This window comes from Phoxinus phoxinus, assembly GCF_949152265.1.
Source record: "Phoxinus phoxinus genome assembly, chromosome: 16".
Classification (NCBI taxonomy): Eukaryota; Metazoa; Chordata; class Actinopteri; order Cypriniformes; family Leuciscidae; genus Phoxinus; species Phoxinus phoxinus.
In genome coordinates this window covers 25029895-25050424 of record NC_136891.1, presented here as the reverse complement: position 1 = coordinate 25050424, position 20530 = coordinate 25029895, and positions in this window count along the sequence as shown.

The following is a 20530-nucleotide window of genomic DNA, read 5'->3' as shown; positions in this document are numbered from 1 at the left end:
AAGTAGAAGATCGAGTTATAAAAATGATGAGGTCAGATAAATTGTTACAAAATGAAACATGCATGGATGAATCGTTCTGGTAAGATTAATAATATGCATTTGAAAAATTGATTTTCATGTCATGAAGCTGAATTTATAAAACCCATCACAATTACACATAGGCTGATCTGTCTGAAACAAGCAGACATGCAGAGGGATACAAACAGTGCTTTTGGACTGTTATATCAGCACTCTTGGAACACCATTCGACCAATTAAGGACCAGAACTAACGGTTGTATAAATAAAGTTCAATGCCAAATCTTAACGTACTCTCTATGAAACGTACATTAATACTGACACATTCACATGTCATAACACTGAAAAAAGAGATTATTTCACTCAAAACATGGACCCTTCTGTGCCGAGGCCAACAGAAATGATGTCTAAAAGTGTATTTCAAAGAAAGAAAAGGGTGATATGTCTAAGAGAAGAGGATCTCTGTGTTGTAAATGGCTGATTGCCCGATTCCGCCACAGAAAACACATTAGTGCACCACAAATGTGACATGCACGAACTCCTTCAACCTCAATAGATTTTTCACCAATGGCCTCAAACACAGAGCTCGTAAAGTCGTGCTGTGTTCACGAATCATTCAGAATCATCATTCCTATTATGGGACACTTGGAGAAAATGTGGCGAAAAATTAAGCGTAAACATGTTCTTCACATTAGGCTTTTTTTATTCATTTATCCACCTTTTCTTAGTATAAACTTCAAGTACAAATAATGCCCTTTGCCTCATATTTGTTCTAAAAACTGATGGCAGTAGTCAAAATGGGGGAAGTTTATTATGTGAAAGACAACCTGACCACTCAATGGTTTCTGCTTTCCTGAGACAAGCACCAAAAAGATTTGGTGGTTGTGGACTTACACGTCTTTCAGACACAACTATCGGATGGTGATTCATATGCCAGCACTGGGAACCAAATGTGGGTAATCCCAGTACTGGCATATGAATCACCATCCGACAGTTGTGTTTAATTTGGGACATGTGTGATGCTATCAATATGCTTTCATCAGACGGTTCTTTAATCATGGCCTTAAACTCCTTTTTGAGAAAGGAGCGCTTAATTGCATTGGATACTTGTAGATTGCTTCAAATCTTGAAAGTATATTTTTTTGCAGATAATATAATATAATTTAAATAAAATGGCACTTAAGTTTACTTAAAGAGATTTCACTTCCATTACTGTTTCTTGTTGACCACTTTATAATAATGTTAAATTAGAATGTTTATTTTAAAGTACATTTTAAATCATTATAAAGGGGCCTTTTTCCAAAGTTTGAAAAAGTTTTTGTTAAAAAACACACACACTTTGTTTCACATATTTGACATTGTTGTATCACCTATCTTCCCAGTCTGTCAGTAACACTGTTTAGTTCCTGTCTCTATAAAGCCCCTTCTTCTGAAAAACTCAATGTGCTCTGATTGGTCGCTGGACCAGTGTGCTGTGATTGGTAAGCAGTTTCAAGCATGTTTCAGAAATGTCACGGCCCTATAACTTTGAGTTTCAATACTGCGATTTGCGTTGTGGAGTATTTTTGGTTTTTCCCACAACGCCCTACAGCCGTGACTTATTCATGATGCAGCCTCTCGTTACCTTATTGCTTACTTAAAAGTTATAACATATATTTTTAAATAGTCTAAATGTAATAATCCAAGTAATCTAAGTTGAAATATATCACTGTAAAAAAATATTTGGTTTAACTTAAAAAAGCAAGTTACCTTGTTGCCTTAAAATTTTGAGTTCGTTGTAATAAAAAATTTGAGTTAATACAATGAAGAAGAATGGTTTAATAAACAAAAACTCAAAATAGTATGTTATCTTCACACATTTGTTATCGAAGTTGATTTGACAAAAGATAAAAAGTTGTGATAACAAATCATGAAAATATTTTTTTTACAGTGGCAGTACAAGTAATAGTACTCTTTTCAAAAGTATGCTAGTTAAGCAATTTCTCTCTTTAAGAAGAGGACGCAAACATAAAAATAACCCGTCGAAAATCAGTTCTACCAGAAAGACTCGGGAGAATAAATACTGTGACAATTAACATTTATTAAGAGCTCAGCAAGCAATCAAGTTCTTTGGCGTAGGCCCCGTAGGTCCATAGCTTGCAAGGTTCGGACTCTGCATATCCTGCCTGAAGATGAAGGCAGGGGCGCAGCCGACCCCCTGCGAAGTAAGGGAAGGGGCCATCTGGTGGTGGGGTGGATGGAGGAGAAAGTCATCTTGGTGTTATGTGGAGGATGGAGGGAAGGACCTGTCTTGGTGGTGTTGGGGAGGTTGAAGGGAAGGTCCCATCTTGGAGGTGGTGGGGAGGGTGGAGGTGAATGGACCGACAGCATCTGCGAACTCAGACGTGTGTAAGTACCAACCTTTAATACCAAAAGTATTAGGATTTGATTGGATAGTTGAGAAGGTAATAAGTTACGTAACAATTGAATCTTCCCGGCAGAACTTACGCTAGAGCTTCATTTCTGAGAAAAGGACAGAATGAAACTAGAATACATGAGAAACTAGAGCCCATATCTCTTAACAAAGTAGTGAAATTAAGATCCAAGATATAACCTAGACTTTCTTTGATGACAATAAGCAATAAAGAGCTGCTTGGAATTGTGCGGTCGGGTGTTTGAATTCGTGGTGAAAGAAATTCCTGGTTTTCCTCTGGGAATGCTGAACCCTACAAGGCCACAGGAGACCGCCTGCGCTGAAGTAAATAAACATACATAAATCTAAGTTCTTCCCCTGGGAAGCAGTGAGGAATTGTGTTTGTGAGTAAGTGAGCGAGCGAGAGAGAGCATGAAAAGTGTTTGTGTGCAAGAGTTGAGTGATTGGACGGATCTTTTTCATATCTTTTTCTAAATCGCAGTGAGCGAGTATTTGACAGATTTACTGGAATGTTTCCACTCGTAAACGTCCTCAGCTGCCGATATCTGCTTCAGAGTCATTGATGTGATACTTTATTTAGATCATCTCTTCCAAACTGGGGATCACATTAATGATTATTGGATAAATTGACAGGATAACATGCATCCATCCATCAGTCTTTATGAAGTTTTTATGTTTTTAGATCTAGATATATAGAATATATAAATCCTGCACACAACTTGCATCATCACAAAAAGTGTTTAATTAGCAATGTTTGAGTCAATAGTCCTTCCTCAGGCATGTGCGTGTGCGCCACTATGTATGTATATGTATAAATATATAAATATATGGGTGGTTGCTTAGATTTTGCTCAAACCCAAACAATGTAAGTCTATGGGCTTTTTTCCAGCCTTTTTTTAATCATGTGCCAGACGAAAACTGTAATTTGACCACTTAAAAGGTTGATATGATTCATGTTCTTGGAATGTGAAAATGGTTATGGATTTTTTATTCGGTTTTTTTTTTTTGTGGTGCTTGCAAACATCAATAATTATCCATCAAGTGCATCCATTACTCAGTAAATAACTTGTTTTTGCTTAGTAAAATACTTAATGTGTAACATTTTATATAAAACATATTGACTTATTCATGATGCATTGAATTGCCATCATAGCTTCTTGCAATAAATGCAGCTTTTGATTTCGAAGGTCTCCAAGTATCCTTCCCCTAGCGCTGACCCACAGCTGGATCCCTTCGGCAGGAGAGAGTGGATTATAGGAGAGGATATTGGGATACTTTAGCCCAGAACCCAAAAGCTCTTCACGCTAATAAGAAGCAGACTGCAGTTCTCCAGCAGCCCCGGTCACTTCCCCGTCACACACAAGCACACAAACAATTCTCGTCCCATTTGACGTGCAGTGTTGGGGCTACGGTCTCCATGCTCTGCTGCGGTAAACAACAGAGTAGCAAGGGGTTCATAACGCATCCCTCCCAGGCCAGAGTAATCAAAAACAGCTTAGCAGGGATCCTCCTAACAACACAAAACCATTATTTATGCGTTTGCCTTATTAGCTTTTTCATCTCTTTCCATCACCCTGTCCATCTTTCTTTTGAGCATGATATGAACTAAGGCATTTCTGCCTGATAAATGAATATGGATGTATTTAAAGCTGCATGCAACATGCAATGGGGCCCGTTCCTGGATGATAGCGAAGGAGACAAATGAATCACACACAGGACATGCAATCATACAAACAGAGATTATGATTGCATTGCTCTTGGTTGGCCTATATACTTCGGAATGCCTGAACTGCATCAGGTCCGACACTGTTTACCCGTACTCTTAATTTTGTACTTTGTACTATGCAGAACAAACTGCTGATATTTCAACGTTAACAGTGTCTATGATATAAAGAAATCTAGTTGATTTAATATTATATATAAATATAATATATGAATATAAATTCAATAGATCTGCAATGAAAAAGCAAAATGCTACTTGCCAGTGAGGACACATATCAGAGAAAACTCACTTTGTCTCTGCTCTATGCAATAATATATGCAATTTTGGTGCCCAGAGATGCTACTGTTACATAAAGTCATGCATTTGGTTAAATAGACAAAATGATGAAGTTTCAACTAACCATGACTTGTAACTTACTCATAACCTTAAAGCTGTAGATTATTGCCATATAATAAAAAAAAAACATTTTGCCAGAGATTTTTTGCCTCTCAAACCTCATCATTATTATTTTTTTTCATTGGCAAAGTCACCACTGGCTTCTTTATTGTAACATTTTAAGCAAGCATTTTTCCGTGAAGCTGCTTTGAAATTATATGTAGGGTAAGAGTACTATACAAATCTGGAATAAACCAATGCAGACAAATGTATAAACAATTATTTAAAATTCAGGAAACTTGTGGAAAACATATTAATACGGGGTCTAATAAGTGTGCCCCCTCTTTATGCTTCAATAAGGCTAAAAAGAAGATAACAAAACCTGCTGTTCATTTTAGAGATGTCTTTCTAGTTCTAGGTTTTGTCATTTTCATCACAAATATTCATCAAATATTGTGAGCTTGCTGATAATGCCTATCTCTACAGATACCTCCTCTGAGCAGCTGGTCGATCTGCTTCTGTTGTTCATGCCATTGATCTTCAGAGACTCAGAGCTCATTGTGTTTTGGGTGGTTTTGTGGTGCTATCAAAAACAGAGAGGCCTGTAAATCTCCCCACACAATGGACACCACGACATGCGAGTCTCAAAGGAAAGACGCAAGCTGCCCTCTCAGGGCACATTTCATTCCCCCTCTCCATTCACAGCTCTTTACATGAGGTGTAAATCAAGTGTTCAGAGAGAAAGCCACGGCTGTTCAATTAACCATTAAGGCAGCTGCTCTGTTCCCACATGAGCAAACCGCCCAGGTTGTTTACTTATGCAGATGAGGCCGTATGAGAGGAGAATATTTGGCAACACCCTGAGCATCTGCCTGAATTGACCGTCATGCAGGTACTTTGTCTTTGCAGTGAAGACATCTGGTAGTTATTTCTCTAACCAGGCAACGGATGGTTTTCACAGAACCTGTTGCTGCAAACCTTGGTAACTCAAGCAAACATTGATATAGAGCAGGCCATGGGGTGTAATAACATATAATGCACGTAATAATATATGACAACATGATCCTCTACAGTAAACTTTAGGTCACTCTGCACACAGAAATTTCCCAGAATTCTCATCATGAGCTACTCCAGAGCGACCCACAATTGAGCATCCAAATATTTAGATTCAATCTTGATTTCTGGGTCCATATTTATCAAAGCCAACACTTATTTTGTTGCCTTTTAACTTGATGATATTTGTGCCAAAACACTGGGAGTTAGTATGGAGGTATGACAACAACAACAACAAAAAATGCCATATATATATACAGTATATATGTAAGGAATAATTGACAACAGGCCGTTGAATTATTAGACATATGCGAAGCGGATTCTGTAATAGCCAATAAAGGCTTTTCTATTGATTATTGAGACGGGTATGAATAATTTTGGACATGCCACTTTTTGTTCAAATGTAAATAAAAGATGAGTAATAATTTTTTCCTCAATGATGCCTCTTGTACATCGTCTTATTATCTTCTGGGAGACGTCTGTGTCATTTATAATCTAGAAAAAACTTGCTGGTTGAATAAAAGTAACTTTAAGTCAGAATTTGCCAGGGGTATGAATAATTTTGGGCTTGACTGTAAATACAGTATATATATATACAATTGGCTGTATATAAATATATATAATTAATTGGTTGAGTGAATGATTCAAGCTGGTTTGATGGTTCTAACTTAAGCTGGTCTCTCAGTCTGGCCAAGTTGACAAATGCTGGAAACTTTTATAATAAAACCAGCAAAGCTGCCTCCTAAAAAACTAAAGCATTAAAAGAGAAATCAATAAATATAATGCTGGCAAGATTGTAGGCATGTATGAGAGCGGGGAGAAGGCCAGAGGTGCTCGGGAGGTTTGATGAGTATCTGGTTTCTGCCTCAGTGCCATTGTGTCTGGAGGAATGAAGGTCTCACAGGAAAACTCACTGTTAGAAGGAGCTCCAGGAGTCATGGACTGTATGACTTTATCGTACACGTTGTTGATTTGTGCCTTTGTCAAGACCGGGTTTTATTTGCTGATTTAGGTATAAGTGAAACAGCAAGGAGCAGAGTGCATGACACACACACACACACACACACACACACACACACACACACACACACACACACACACACACACACACACACACACACACACACACACACACACACACACACACACACACACACACACACACACACACACACACACACACACACACACACACACACACACACACACACACACACACACACACACACACACACACTTGCCTTAGAGAATAATTATGCAGTGCCCCACATAATGTGTGTTTTGCATGATTGCAGAGACGTCCTTGATAAAATGTTGCAATAGAGTTTAATCAAATACATGCGGTGCCAGAACCCTGTGTCCCAGACCCTACAACAACACACAGCAACACATCTCTACACCTACATCTGGATATACGCCGTGATGTGCAATAGGAACGTATTGGCAGCATGTAAAACGTCAAAGTATGTATGTGCAGAAACAAAAAAAATCCTTTATACTGTAAATATATTTCAATTAATCAATCAATAAGCAGGGTAATGTTTAAATGAAGACAGAATTTTATTTTATTTTAAGTTGGGTTCAAAATAGCTTATTGTGTGTTCAACAGAAGAACGAAACGAACGAAACAACATCAGGGTGAGTAAATGACAAAACATTTTTTGGGTAAACTATTCCTTTAAATACAGTAAATAATATTAAATTCAATATTGGATCAACCTAAAAGGATTCATAAACATTACAACAATAATAACATTTTAGAGATAGTCAGTATATTAAACATTTTAATATGTATGCAAACATAAAAGTTATATTGAAATCATACCATGGCTTGCGGACCACTAATTGATGCTTCTAGATACCAGCTGACCGAACTATCCCAAAAAACACATTGATCACTGTTTGTAATCATTTGTTTATCTGCTGCTACAGCAACGTCCAAGCAACATGCCACGTTTCTACCAACCGAGAACTCTAATTCTGCAAAAAACAGACCATAACATCGTTTTTAACTAAATTTGTTCAAGAGACATTCAGAAAGATCTGCCAGTTTTTAGAAGAGTACATATGGAGGTGATCTAACCTGATGTTCAGCCAGGCGTAAATGGAGACTGTCTCTCTTTAGGTCTCATCCTCCTATCTCTCTTTTTCGCTCACTCTTGGCTTGATTAATTGATGAGAGCCTTGAGATCAAAGATAATCATAACGGCCAATCCAAACCTTGCATGCATTTATTCACTAAATCTTGCAATTAAAGCATGTGGGTGAGTAATGCAATGGGCGAAGAATCAAAGACTTGGTAAGAATTTCAGTGCCAAACAATATTGGAAATTAAGTTCCAATAATCTTTTAATATTTTTGCAAGGGAGGGCAGACAGGTAAAATCTGGATCATGGACTTAAAAATACATAAAGTTTCTCACTGATTAATGAAGAGGGATTATGGGAATTCTGGGAATACTACAGCAAACTTAGACAATATCAAGCACCATATGCATACGCTACACAAATGCTAATGTAAACGACCTTCAAACATCAAACTAACATGATTTTACTTGACATGGCAGGACATTCTTCAGTAGAGGAATAGTTCAGCTAAAAAATAAAATGATTATTTCAAAAGTTTGGTGTCTGTAAGGAAGTCTCTAATGCTCACCATGGCTGCATTTACAGTATTTAATCAAAAATACAGTATAACATTATTCCCAAACTTGGCTATCCAGGGGTGCGTTTCCCGTACAACTATATAGCTCACTGCTTAACTACCATAGTACGATGCATCGTTGGAGAAATCAACTAGCTCGTCACGACTGTTTCCCGAAACCGTATGTCGCAAAGTATCGTTCAACCGTTGGTTTATGACGTCTCGCACTTGGACTAATAACTCATTTTAATTCATCTGTTTGAGATCGAATTAACGCTAGATTTTGTCATATAAGTTACAGACATGGCATCTGAAGACCATTTCTAATTTTTCTAGTTATTTTGCTTTATTACCAGACTCAATATTTGGCTCGTTCTTACATAGTAGAGCACGTTCGCACATGCGCAGTCTTCAAAAACGGTGTTTTAAATCTCTTGACAAACTAAAAGACGTAAATTACATTTGTATGTATTCTAAATAAATAAAACGGGTTGTACTGAATGTCAGCTTGCTTATTTTGCTAAAGATAAGGATTTATTCAGTCTACATCTCATGTAAACTAGAAACTATGCTTCTAACCACAGCTCGAGAGCTGTCGTTCCAACCACACAAGTTTGTGATGCTGTTTGCGAACGTTAGTTGGAATGATGGTTTCGGGAAACACCAAATCGTTGAACTATGCAGATAACGACGGAACTTGCAACCATAGTTGGCTAACGATGCTTTCGGGAAACGCACCCCAGGTCTGCTGTGTTCTTCACTCTTCTCTCAGTCCCAATTATGGCATTCTGTGTTAGGCTTCACTCTTCCAAGAGTGGGCTCCTGACCATGACCTTATTGACCTAAATAGCGTTTTCTATGTAATAGGAAAGCAAAGCCTGCGCAGTAACATATCTACATTATTCCGTATCCCTCCAACTCTCAGAATCCGCTCCACATGCAATCATTAAACTGCGTTCCAATATGCTGCATAACAACAATCCCTCAATTTCATTGTAATCATAGGGCATGCAGACAAAGGAGACGAGGTTTACTGGGGTGAAAACACTTTCTCTCTTTTATACAGTGCCATACCAAATTCAAGTAATGAACTTCGTAGGAGTTGAGTCTTTGCTGGATGCTTTGTGTTGACAGTGTTTCCTATCACATATCAAAAATAAAATGGTCTGTAACTGTTTAGATTTGTTCAAACTGAACAGCACCTGGCCTACAGAGGACGAGCTATGAGAAATAAATAACATGGATGTCATCAGGGGGTATTCTGAGAATTCTGAGATTATTGTTATTAAATTAATGTTGAGTAATATACTGTGGTGTAAGTTTATTGGCTCCCACTGAAATACACTCTCTGTGAACCAAAGGGATAGCCAGTTTACTCCCTTCATATCCAGGGTCACAGCGCAGAGCATTATGCTGGTCTTTTCTGATCAAATATTTACTTTATAAAGCCAGAGGTCACGAACCAACAGTGAAATGTACCTAAACACAATTCTGTGGTGGCGAGATGCTTTATAATGTAGAGTTATGAGGCAAACGCTCACATAGGATCATTAAATTAGTGTTTCACTCCAATTATTAATAATTGCATTGTAATAGATTAGTTATGTATGTGTTATTACATTGTAATAACATGCACTTTATGAAAAGACAAAAGGTCATGGGATTACTACATGAGGAAAACATTCAAGAACATTCTGTCATCTACTTTCATACACGGTTATTTATTTAGCATAAATGTCTGACTTTTACTACACTTTCGAGGCAGAATTGTAAGATCTACTCAGTCCATTTGCAAATAATTTTGGCTACCCTTAGATAAACGTCCAGCTTTTAAGCATTTGAAATGTTTTAAACCAAAAGTATGCATCTTTAGAGGCCCAGTTTTACTGAACTGATTAGCACATTTACACACGATCATAAGGAGATCATTTAAGCAGATGTGTGCAATTAATATGTGTTTTCGTGTCTATTATATGTAAATTTAGAACAGTACCTTAAAATGAAAAGTTACAGATTAAGTTATAAGTGCGGGATGAAATATATAATATTTGCGGTCATTGGAACATTTGTCTTTGAAAATACAAATAAAATACAAGGAGAGAGAGAGAGAGAGAGAGAGAGAGAGAGAGAGAGAGAGAGAGAGAGAGAGAGAGATAGAGAGAGAGAGAGGATGATGCACAAAAATGGTAAATATCAGGAACCATGGGGACTGACCTGACATCTCCCCTCCTGCCTGAAGAGTAGCTGAGGAGAGCTAGAGTTACAGAGAATCCGCAGGAAAAGATGAAGCTTTAGTTTTCTCATGTATTACCACTTAAATCAAAATTTCATACATGTGGTTCCCATTACTCACGAACTGTTGGCCGCGCTGGCTCGAGAGATTCAGTTTCTCCTTAACCTTGTTGACTATGCACTTTGTCATGTGCAGGAACAGAACTTTGGTGGAAACTGCAATTGTCACGAAACAGTTGCAGGAAAACGACATTTTTGTGGATTAACAATCTTGTTGTACAGAATGAGGCGACTGAAACAGTGCTCAGTGAGTTTACTGAGGTTATGGAGAGTTTTCCATCAACCATCAAAGCAGGAAAACACCTGGGGAAATATACTGGACACACAAACAACCCAAAACTCAGAGGAACAGGGCACAGAGAGGTCCAGCTGACCCAGTAATGCCTACACAGCTGCACACACACACACACACACACACACACACACACACACACACACACACACACACACACACACACACACACACACACACACACACACACACACACACACACACACACACACACACACACAAACCCTTACAACAAAATACTTGCCTTGCCTATGAATTTTTATACAGAACTTTATTTTATTTTATCACTTCGGGGTAGATACGCAAACTGAATTTTCCCGACAACGCTTTGTCTGTAGAGTGGTAAAGGGATCCTTCACAGGGGAGAGACTAGTTGGCACTTCAGCACTGCGTTGTCATCGGGTCCAGGCGAAGGTCCTTCGTCAGATCCGAATACAGCCTGGATCCGGCAGGCTGCGGGAAAACCTCGGGATAAACAAAGACACTAAAATTAGCGTAGATGCCATTCTTCTTATGATGTAACGAGTACATCAGGATATAAGGGAAGTGTCCCCAGTTCCGGCTGACCTAATCTATGCAGCCTAACATTGAGTTATAGAATAATGTGTTATGTGAATGCTAGGTCAAAGAGATGTGTCTTTAATCTAGCTTTAAACTGTCTGCTTCCCGGACAATGTTAGGAAGACTGTTCCAAAGTTTTGGTGCTAAATAGGAAAAGGATCTACTGCCAGCAGACGATTTTGATATTCTAGGTATTATTAACTGGCCGGAATTTTGAGATTGCAATAGACGTGAAGGACTATAATGCGTTAAGAGCTCGCTCAAGTACTGCGGAGCTAAACCATTTAGTGCTTTGTAAGTAATCAGCAATATTTTAAAATGTATACGATGTTTAATAGGGAGCCAATGCAGTGTTGACAGAACCGGGCTAATATGGTCATACTTCCTGGTCCTGGTAAGAACTCGAGCTGCTACTCCAGTCTTCAGTGTCACATGATCCTTCAGAAATCATTCTAATATGCTGATTTGCTGCTCAAGAAACCGGTATTATTATTATCAATGTTGAAAACAGTTGTACATGCTTAAAGGGATAGTTCACCGAAAAATAAAAGTCATCCAATAGTTTACTCACCCTCAAGCCATTGTAGGTGTATATGACTTTCTTCTTTCAGCCAAACACAATCGGAATGATATAAAAAGAATATCCTGGCTCTTCCAAACTTTATACTGGGAGTGAATGGTACCTTAGATTTTGAGGCCCAAACAAAAGTTAATCCATCTATCCATCATAAAAGTAATCTGTTAAGTAACGGTAATGCAGCACACAACAATAAGGAAATAACAGAAACTTTTTAACAACAGATGGAGAACATACCTGTGAAATGTATGCACTGAGGAAAACACCATGTCTCATTAAACAGCACAGAATATATATGCTGTTTGTCATGGTGGATCGATTTGATCCATAATCGACCTTTGGGGCTGCTAAAGAATAGCATGAATGTCATCAAATTATATCCTTGAACCTGGGTCAAATGAATTTAATTGCGGGATTGCGTGAACTTAAATTATCCTTAATGAAACCGCTTTAGCTCCGACTGAGTTTTAGGTTAATTCAAGTCAGGTCACAATTTCACCGTTTCCTTAAAGGGGGGGTAAAATACTTAGTTTCAGTCAATCTCATGTTAATCTTGAGTACCTATAGAGTAATAGTGCGTCCTTCATATCTCCAAAAAGTCTTTAGTTTCATCATATTTATAAAATAAAAATACAGCTTTCCGATTCTAACCGGAAAAAGCCGAGGTCCTTGATTCTGGGCGTGGGCGGAGCTATAGAGTCAAGCGGGAGCGCCCGGGAAGGTTTGCTTATTATCGATCGTGGTGCGGTAGGCCATATTACTATATAGTATTTGGTTTGCAAATCCAGCGACGACCTGGGCCTTGTTAATAAAACATTCGTCACTGAAATGACCAGAACACAAAACCGCACTTGCCACACTCCTTTGCTGTCCCGGAAATACAAACTGCATCCACTGTTCCAGTAACACTGGGTTCTTTGGGAAGCTGAACAAGGTAAACTTTCCCTCACATCCCAAAACACACTTTTTTGGAGACATTCTTGACATCAACCATTCCTATTTAGCGCTGCTGATGATGATTTCCGGTAGTAGCGCGTCGATGCATAGATATTATATAGAGATATATGATGTCTATGCGTCGATGAGCGCGGTCTTTCTCTCCTCTGGTCGACGTGTGCGTGAACGCGCTTTTCCGAGAGCAATGCTCATATAAGGAGTTCCACTCTGGTCTACGTCATTAGATCTACGATAGAAAAAAAACAGCCGAAACGTGTTGCAATCCGGAAGTATGATTTTCAGCACAGAAATTCTCTGTTATTCGTTCAAAATAACTTTTCAAACTTTGGCCATTATTAGCATGAGAATCCATCTCTTTAACACTGTAAACAACTCTGAATACATGAAACACCATTGTACCCCCCCTTTAATTTACTTTAATTCCATTTACATTAAGGCCTACACTCTTTTTTGGGTCAAATATGGACAAACCCAGCCGTTGGGTTAAAAATGTAATTTAAAAATTTAACCCAATGGCTGGGTTTGTCCATATTTGACCCAAAATTGGGTTGAAACAACCCAGCATTTTTTAGAGTTTACTTTATAACTTTGTATTAACCAAAACTGGACACAATAATCCAGACCAAAACATATATAGATTTTTCTTTTTGTCATTTAATGTAACATCATCCTAGATTTCTTGTTGTGTACCAGGAAAAACAAAACTCTCAAAAATAAAATCCAAAAATCTGTTAATGTGGAATGGTATGCATACATAAACCACAACCAACTAAATTGTATTTGTGTTCCCAATATAAATGAATGTGTTATTAAGGTCATACATCTGGTTCTTTTGCGTCTATCACCAGGCTTCCAAGGCATTTTCTCCATTTCTGTGAAACAAACCCCAAATCCTCAGAGATGCTCTCACAAGAGAGTCCAGCTCTGTTAAGCAAAACACAAAAAGTGCATTGGAAGATTGCATAGCTAGGGATGACGATAAACAAGCTCATGAATAATTATTATTTTATTTTTTTGGTGCTCTTTAACCCTTAAATGCATTAATGTTTCGCCAATCATTATTACATATTCAAGTCTTTAGTGACCCGGATCTAAATCTAACACTGATGAATCTCTACCTGTCGCGATAATATAAAACTCTCCTGATATTAACAATTACATAAGAATAAAAGAAAGAATATTTTGTTACCTTTTGGAGCTTGGAAGGGTTCAGTTTGAGCAGATGTTTTATACCATCATCACTGTCCTCGTCAGAGCTCATTTCCCAGTACAGTGCTCATATTCACGATCTCAAACATATTCTCAAAACTATAATTTTCAACATCTTCAAAATCAATATTTTGACTGCTGACAGCTTCTTCACCAGATCCACCATCAAGTGACAGTGACACTAATACATGATTGTGTTCAGTACTTGCTCTACAATTTATCACTGAGCCATTTCAAGTTTTGCTGAGGATTCTTCCTATTCTTTTGTTTTCTGCCTGCGGTGACTTTGAGTAAAAGGTCACTTCATAATTGTATCAGACACTACTGCCTTGTAGCCTGGCTCCGCCCTCCTACGTACTTCCGCTCAATTTTCATTTTCCTTCAGTAGGCTACTACGTCTGGGCTTGCGGTATATTCTTAGGTTCTCTCCGGTCAATTTTTTACCGGTCCAACAAGCGAACAGAGGGAGTGGCTGAGAACGATGACGTTGAGGTCGTGCGCTAGTTTGAGTCGTCATACGTCACGAGACTCACGATCAAACGTTAGCGATTGGTTATGGCAGATCCAATAGTTTTAAACTTTAACAGAGGACCCGCCTTCAAGGAAGTTAACGCTTGTCAATGGAGAGAGGCCTGTACAAATGAAATGTACGAGAGTCTGGTAGGACCAGGCTAACTGCCTTGTGGAATAAAGGTGAATTGCACTTCTTCTGTCATCAAAGATTTAATTATTGTTATAGAAATATAAATATAAAGACACTGTTACACACCTCGGGTCATTAGCGCCCCTATACAATTTTTTTTTTTACAAATAATTAATGGGAAAACATGCATTCTTTTATATATATATTTCCTTTTTTATATTGTTTATAATGAATTGATTGAGGAATACTAAGAAGGCTGATGTCTACCTTTAAAATTGAATGAGGAGGAGGGTAGTAATTAGTGAATGACGTCCCGGGTCACTAACGGCCCAATGCATTAATGTGTCGTGATACGTAGATCACTGCAACACCTCATTTCAAGCGACATGGGATTCCCACCCCTACAAATATCTGATGTTACTGCTGAACATGACAGTCTGTGTCTTTTGAGGTTTTCCAGTTGACGATTCTTCGATTTAATTCTGCCATGCTCCTTGTTAGTGGATGTTGTTCTAAGTTACACTGCTGAATCAAACAGTTTGTTCTAGATGAAAGAATGAATCCCATCTCTTTAAACAGTGGAATAACAGAACAAGCTGTCATGGATACAGGCTGTGTTTGTGTTAGTGTCTGCGCACAGTGCCAATCTGATAATAGTTTTCTTTGTTTTAATCCCTCAGGTACTGTTAAAGGAAGTGAAGAGAAATAGAGATAGATTCTCTCAGAAAAACCAAACAAAACGCACGTTTCACCTATAGCTTAAATTTAGAAAGAATCTAGAGATAGAAAAACATCAATAGACAGAGAAAAATTAAATAGAGAACAGACCAGACGGTACAGGAGTTGTACAGTACATCGTAAAAAAAGGCTCAATGGGTCCCTCCCTTGATTGATAGGCTCTTGTTTTAAAATGAAAATTACGATAGATTAAGCTAGATGCTCTAACACAATGTGCAGTTACATATTTGTGACAGCACGCCAACTTCAAATCTTATTTTCCAATCCCACCAATATTACAAGTTTTGGTTACACTTTATTTCAATAGTCCAAAGTCGAACTATAAGTAACTTTGCAACAGCATGTCAATAACTCTCATTCATTTGCAACTGCATGTAGTTAGATATCCTTTTAACAGTGAACGACATGAGTGGTAAACCACCTGTTACTGTTCATATTATTATTTGACATCTAAGAATCTGGTTTAGCATCTGTGCTGTTTGTGGCCTCCTTCTCTTTGGTTTGTTTTTCTGTACCTCGCATCCTTTTGTTTCTTTCCTGTCAACACACTCCTATCTGTTCATCTCAGAACTTGCAGCAGAATAGAAAAAAAAAATGTCTTTTCTTTTTTTAGGATAGGTTAGTCCATGGCTTGAAAAATTAAAAGTTAAATCTGCATCCCATTGAGCATGATGTAGAGTTTAATTTTAACATAATTAATACATAATTAATATTCTAATATGAAATAATATACATTTTACTATTGATAATATAATATTTTACTTTGTAATTTTATTATAATTGGTTTTATTTTTGGCATATAATTTTTTATTGTGACAATAATAAAATGACTGTGATAGTATGAAGGCCTTTTTCATATCCACCTTTTTCCTAACACTCCTCTTGTGTTTTACAGTAGAGGCAATTCCGGTTTGGGGAAGTTCCATTTAAAAAGACTGAAAAAAATAATTTCAATTCAAGGTTGCGCTAAAATAATCCTCATCTGTCAGTTCAACTGAATTAGCTGTAGAATTTCCATAACATTCTATTTTCAGAAGTCAGGAGAATAACGTAACGTTTGGTATTTTAATGTGACATGTTATAGGACAAGAGCACTGTCCTGTCGCTTGATTCTTTTTCTACGGATTCTCTTCTTTTTTTCCCACCTTTGTATTCCACTGTAAGAGTTAGGGTTACAACATAAAAAAGACAACATATTCTGTGCATTTGTGGTCTGCTCTCCCCATTTAATTTACGACATATATGCCATGAATAATTCACTGGAATGCATGAAGAATCTTTCGCATTCTCCCCAAATCCTCACGTCTCTTCCCAGGTTTGTTTTCACACGGATTCTTTAAAATGTAGTTGTCTCCTCTTTTCACTTTGAATTGTTTACTGGAATGTTTCTAAAACAGGTAAATAAATAAATAATTACGGAAATCACTGTAATATCACTCAATGTTCAAGTTAATGAGAATTTAAAGCAACACTAAAGAATATTTTTTACCTTAAAATGTTTCCAAAATCGTTTAAGCGGTTCATCAAGTCGTAACAGGGTGAAAGGTACTTATGCCTCCGCTTTGCGGTCCTAAATCTGCTATAACCACACTATGTAAGATTGCCAGATTGGTTCGCGTTTCTGTAGTTCTGTAGTAAATTTGACCCCGTCAAGCGTTACAATAGTCATTATTTAGTTTTTCTTCGTTTCTGATGTCGCAATACATACTTTGATGAAATCATGCAACATACTGTACTCTACCTTGTCTGTGGACATCATTCCAAAGCTGGGGCTGGATAAACAGCGAGCGTGCGTGCGACAGTAGGCTGCGGTAGGCTAAAGTATTCACGACAGCGGTAATGGACAATTCCGCTTCCAACCTGTAGGGCGACCGCAGATGAAAAGTTATTTAGTGTTGCTTTAAGGCAACTCATGTTACATAATACAGTTCCTACAGTGATATTTAACACGTCCGTAATATTGCTGTGGAAATAATCAAGCTTATTCATGGTCTGTTGTAGTAATTTGGGTTACACTTCATTTTAAGGTAAAGTTACATTGTAGCCTACTGTAACTACATATACTGACTATAGAGTTACATTTAGGATTAGGGTTTGGTTTAGGGTTAGTTACTTGTAATTTAATACTGTCAATTCTATAGTAATTACTTAACAATGTCACCTTAAAATAAAGTGTTAACATAATTTGTTAATGAGCATTTTATAGATAAGAGAAGGGGAGTAGAGGGAGATTCAGTGCCAAACTGAAAGATTGATTCTAGTTCCTCTGCTTCGACCCTGCGTGGATCATGATGGCAACAACAAAAAATCCCCTAATTCAGAACATAGAAACAGTGGACCACAATCAAGAGCTGTCCGCTGGGATGTTGGGACAGTACAATTGCATGTTGTGTAACAGTTACAAAATACCACACAGGAGTCAATGTTGGTACACTGCAGACGACGAAGGCCGCAGAGATTTCTGCATTGTCAAAGCCACAATTGCCAAACGTTTCAGACTTTGTAAACCTGCCAATAATAGTTGTCGATGACCATTTTTAAGGCTCTCTTTTACTTGACGGGATCATAAGAACAATAGCGTGATTTTTAGAAAGGAAAACATTCAGAAAAAATACCTCGCTTCTGCCTGCGGGCTAAAATTATAGATTTATTTTCAAGCTCATAAATCATCTCTATTGTATTTTCAAAGGCACACAGCCATACCACATTTCTACTACCAGAGCTGAAACTGCAAAATGCACATGCATGTTTGACTTGGGGGGGAAAAACAACACATTTTGTCAGATTTTTCTGTTGTAACATTGAACATCCATTCTTCTCCATGTATATACACATAATTAACAGATTACTCAACCCCTTCCTCTCCATCCTATGCCACAATCTGTCATATAAATAACAACCTCACTTTCTTCATCAGCTGACACGCTTAAATTCAAACATGTGGCCCAAAAACTAAGTTTTCAAAAGGATTTGCATGCTTCACATTCTTGGTTGGACATTTTAGAATAAACACAAAATGTGCCTTACATGGTAGGCACTTGGAGAACATCCTGAAGCTGTTCGTGTTCCACAGCCAAATTACTAAGTGCACTTAAACATATCAAATACCAGTGTTTGATTCCTTGTAATGATGTTTGACATACTTTGCATGAACACTGTTTATCTGTTAATGAGAACTAATTACATTGTTCTGCATGGCTCTTTTAACAGCACTGTGTTATATCACTGGTGATGTCATTTGATTAACCAGCTTTTTGCAATTAAGTGATCACATGGTATTTTCATGAGTTCACCAGATTCTCATTCCCCATTCAACAAATCAGTCAGCACTATTCTCTCTGACATGTCAATCAAAAATCAAAGGATTGAAAACAGCAGTTTTGGGATATCATAAAGACATCAAATGTAATATTTTTGGATGTTAAAATCATAAATAAACCAGTCATTTGGGAACTATCATCCCTTTCACAATTAATAAAAAAAAAAAGATATATATACACATACATTTTTTAAATTCATTTTTATATTTAAATAACTGATGATGAATAATGATTGTTCAATGTTTAAATACTAAAAAGAAATGTAGTCTTTATTGTAATAACTAAAAAATTATATTTATAATTATATTATTTACAAATATCATATATGTGTGAATTGATTTCTATGAATTGTATTCACAATATTGGAACATTGGATTAAAGCAGTTTAGGATGTCACAGAGATGCTAAATTAATTCACTTTGGATGTTAAAATGTGTTCACAAAACTCATAAGACTTTTATGCGTAATAATTATTTGTGGGCAGGTTATGTAGTAAATTTACATCTGGGATACCAAACAAATATGACTATGAATGTGATCAGTATCCTTCCAATAAGTAAAACAGGCCAATATATAGCACAGTTTTGTTGGGAAAAGTGTAATGAATCCCTACTACTTCCGTAATATGACCGAAATGCCCTGATGTCTTTGAGAGGTCACTTTCCCACAGGCCAGACAAGACTAAAACATATTGTCCCCTGTGAAGGCTTCCCTCACTGATAGTATCCATCTTGGTTCAGAGACAGAAGGCTGTTGGCTGAGGATGTTTGGTATGATATCTGCTCTGAACACACACTGGGAAAGCGTCTTTGATGTACGGCGTCTCTTTTGTCTTCACACCGTGTTTAAAGAGGTCCCCAAGACTCCGGGCGGATCCAAAATGCCCCAGGACAAACCCACACAGACAAATATACTCCATGGGCTGCAAAATGAAGCATCAAGGGAACTTTTTCCCCCTGTGCATGTCTGCACTACAGGACAAAGACTGCCAAAAGAAACCACAGAAAGCCAAATATTATTTGTTACCTGCAGTTTATTATTGATAATAAAAAAACGAGACTGGCTAAAGCTCAGAGATGAGGTCATTTTCCTCTGTTCATTTAAAAGATGCAGATCATTAGCTCACATTCAGACATAATGAAATGCAAACTAATTCCGCAACAGGTACGCAAATAAAAGAAAACATGAAGAAAAAGTTCAGCGATAAAAATGTGAAGAATTAAAGAAACTGGTCACTCATTCTTAAAACAGCACCAAAGCTTCTTCTCACCACGTCTGAAAAAAAACATTTATAGCCATCGCTTATCCATCAAAAAGCCAACAGCCAGTCTATATAAGCCAAATTCACAACATCAAACCCATTGTTATACAACCTATTACGCAATGCGACACACTCAGCCAAAGACACTCAATACATGGGTCCAGCTTTACAGTTATGGTCCTCAGGGCATCAATAAACAGTCTGATTTATCAAATATACTGAAGTGAGACAGGAACAGTGAGGTGGATTTACTCATTAACTACTGATGAAAATATTTGCTTTGATTAGACAGACAGACAGACAGACAGACAGACAGACAGACAGACAGACAGACAGACAGACAGACATACAGACAGACAGCGATAGATTAATTCTTCTTGCTTTCACTAAAAATCCCCATTCAACTTGGGGTGTGGCCAATTGAAACTATGCTAATTAACATTATCCATTCATTTGT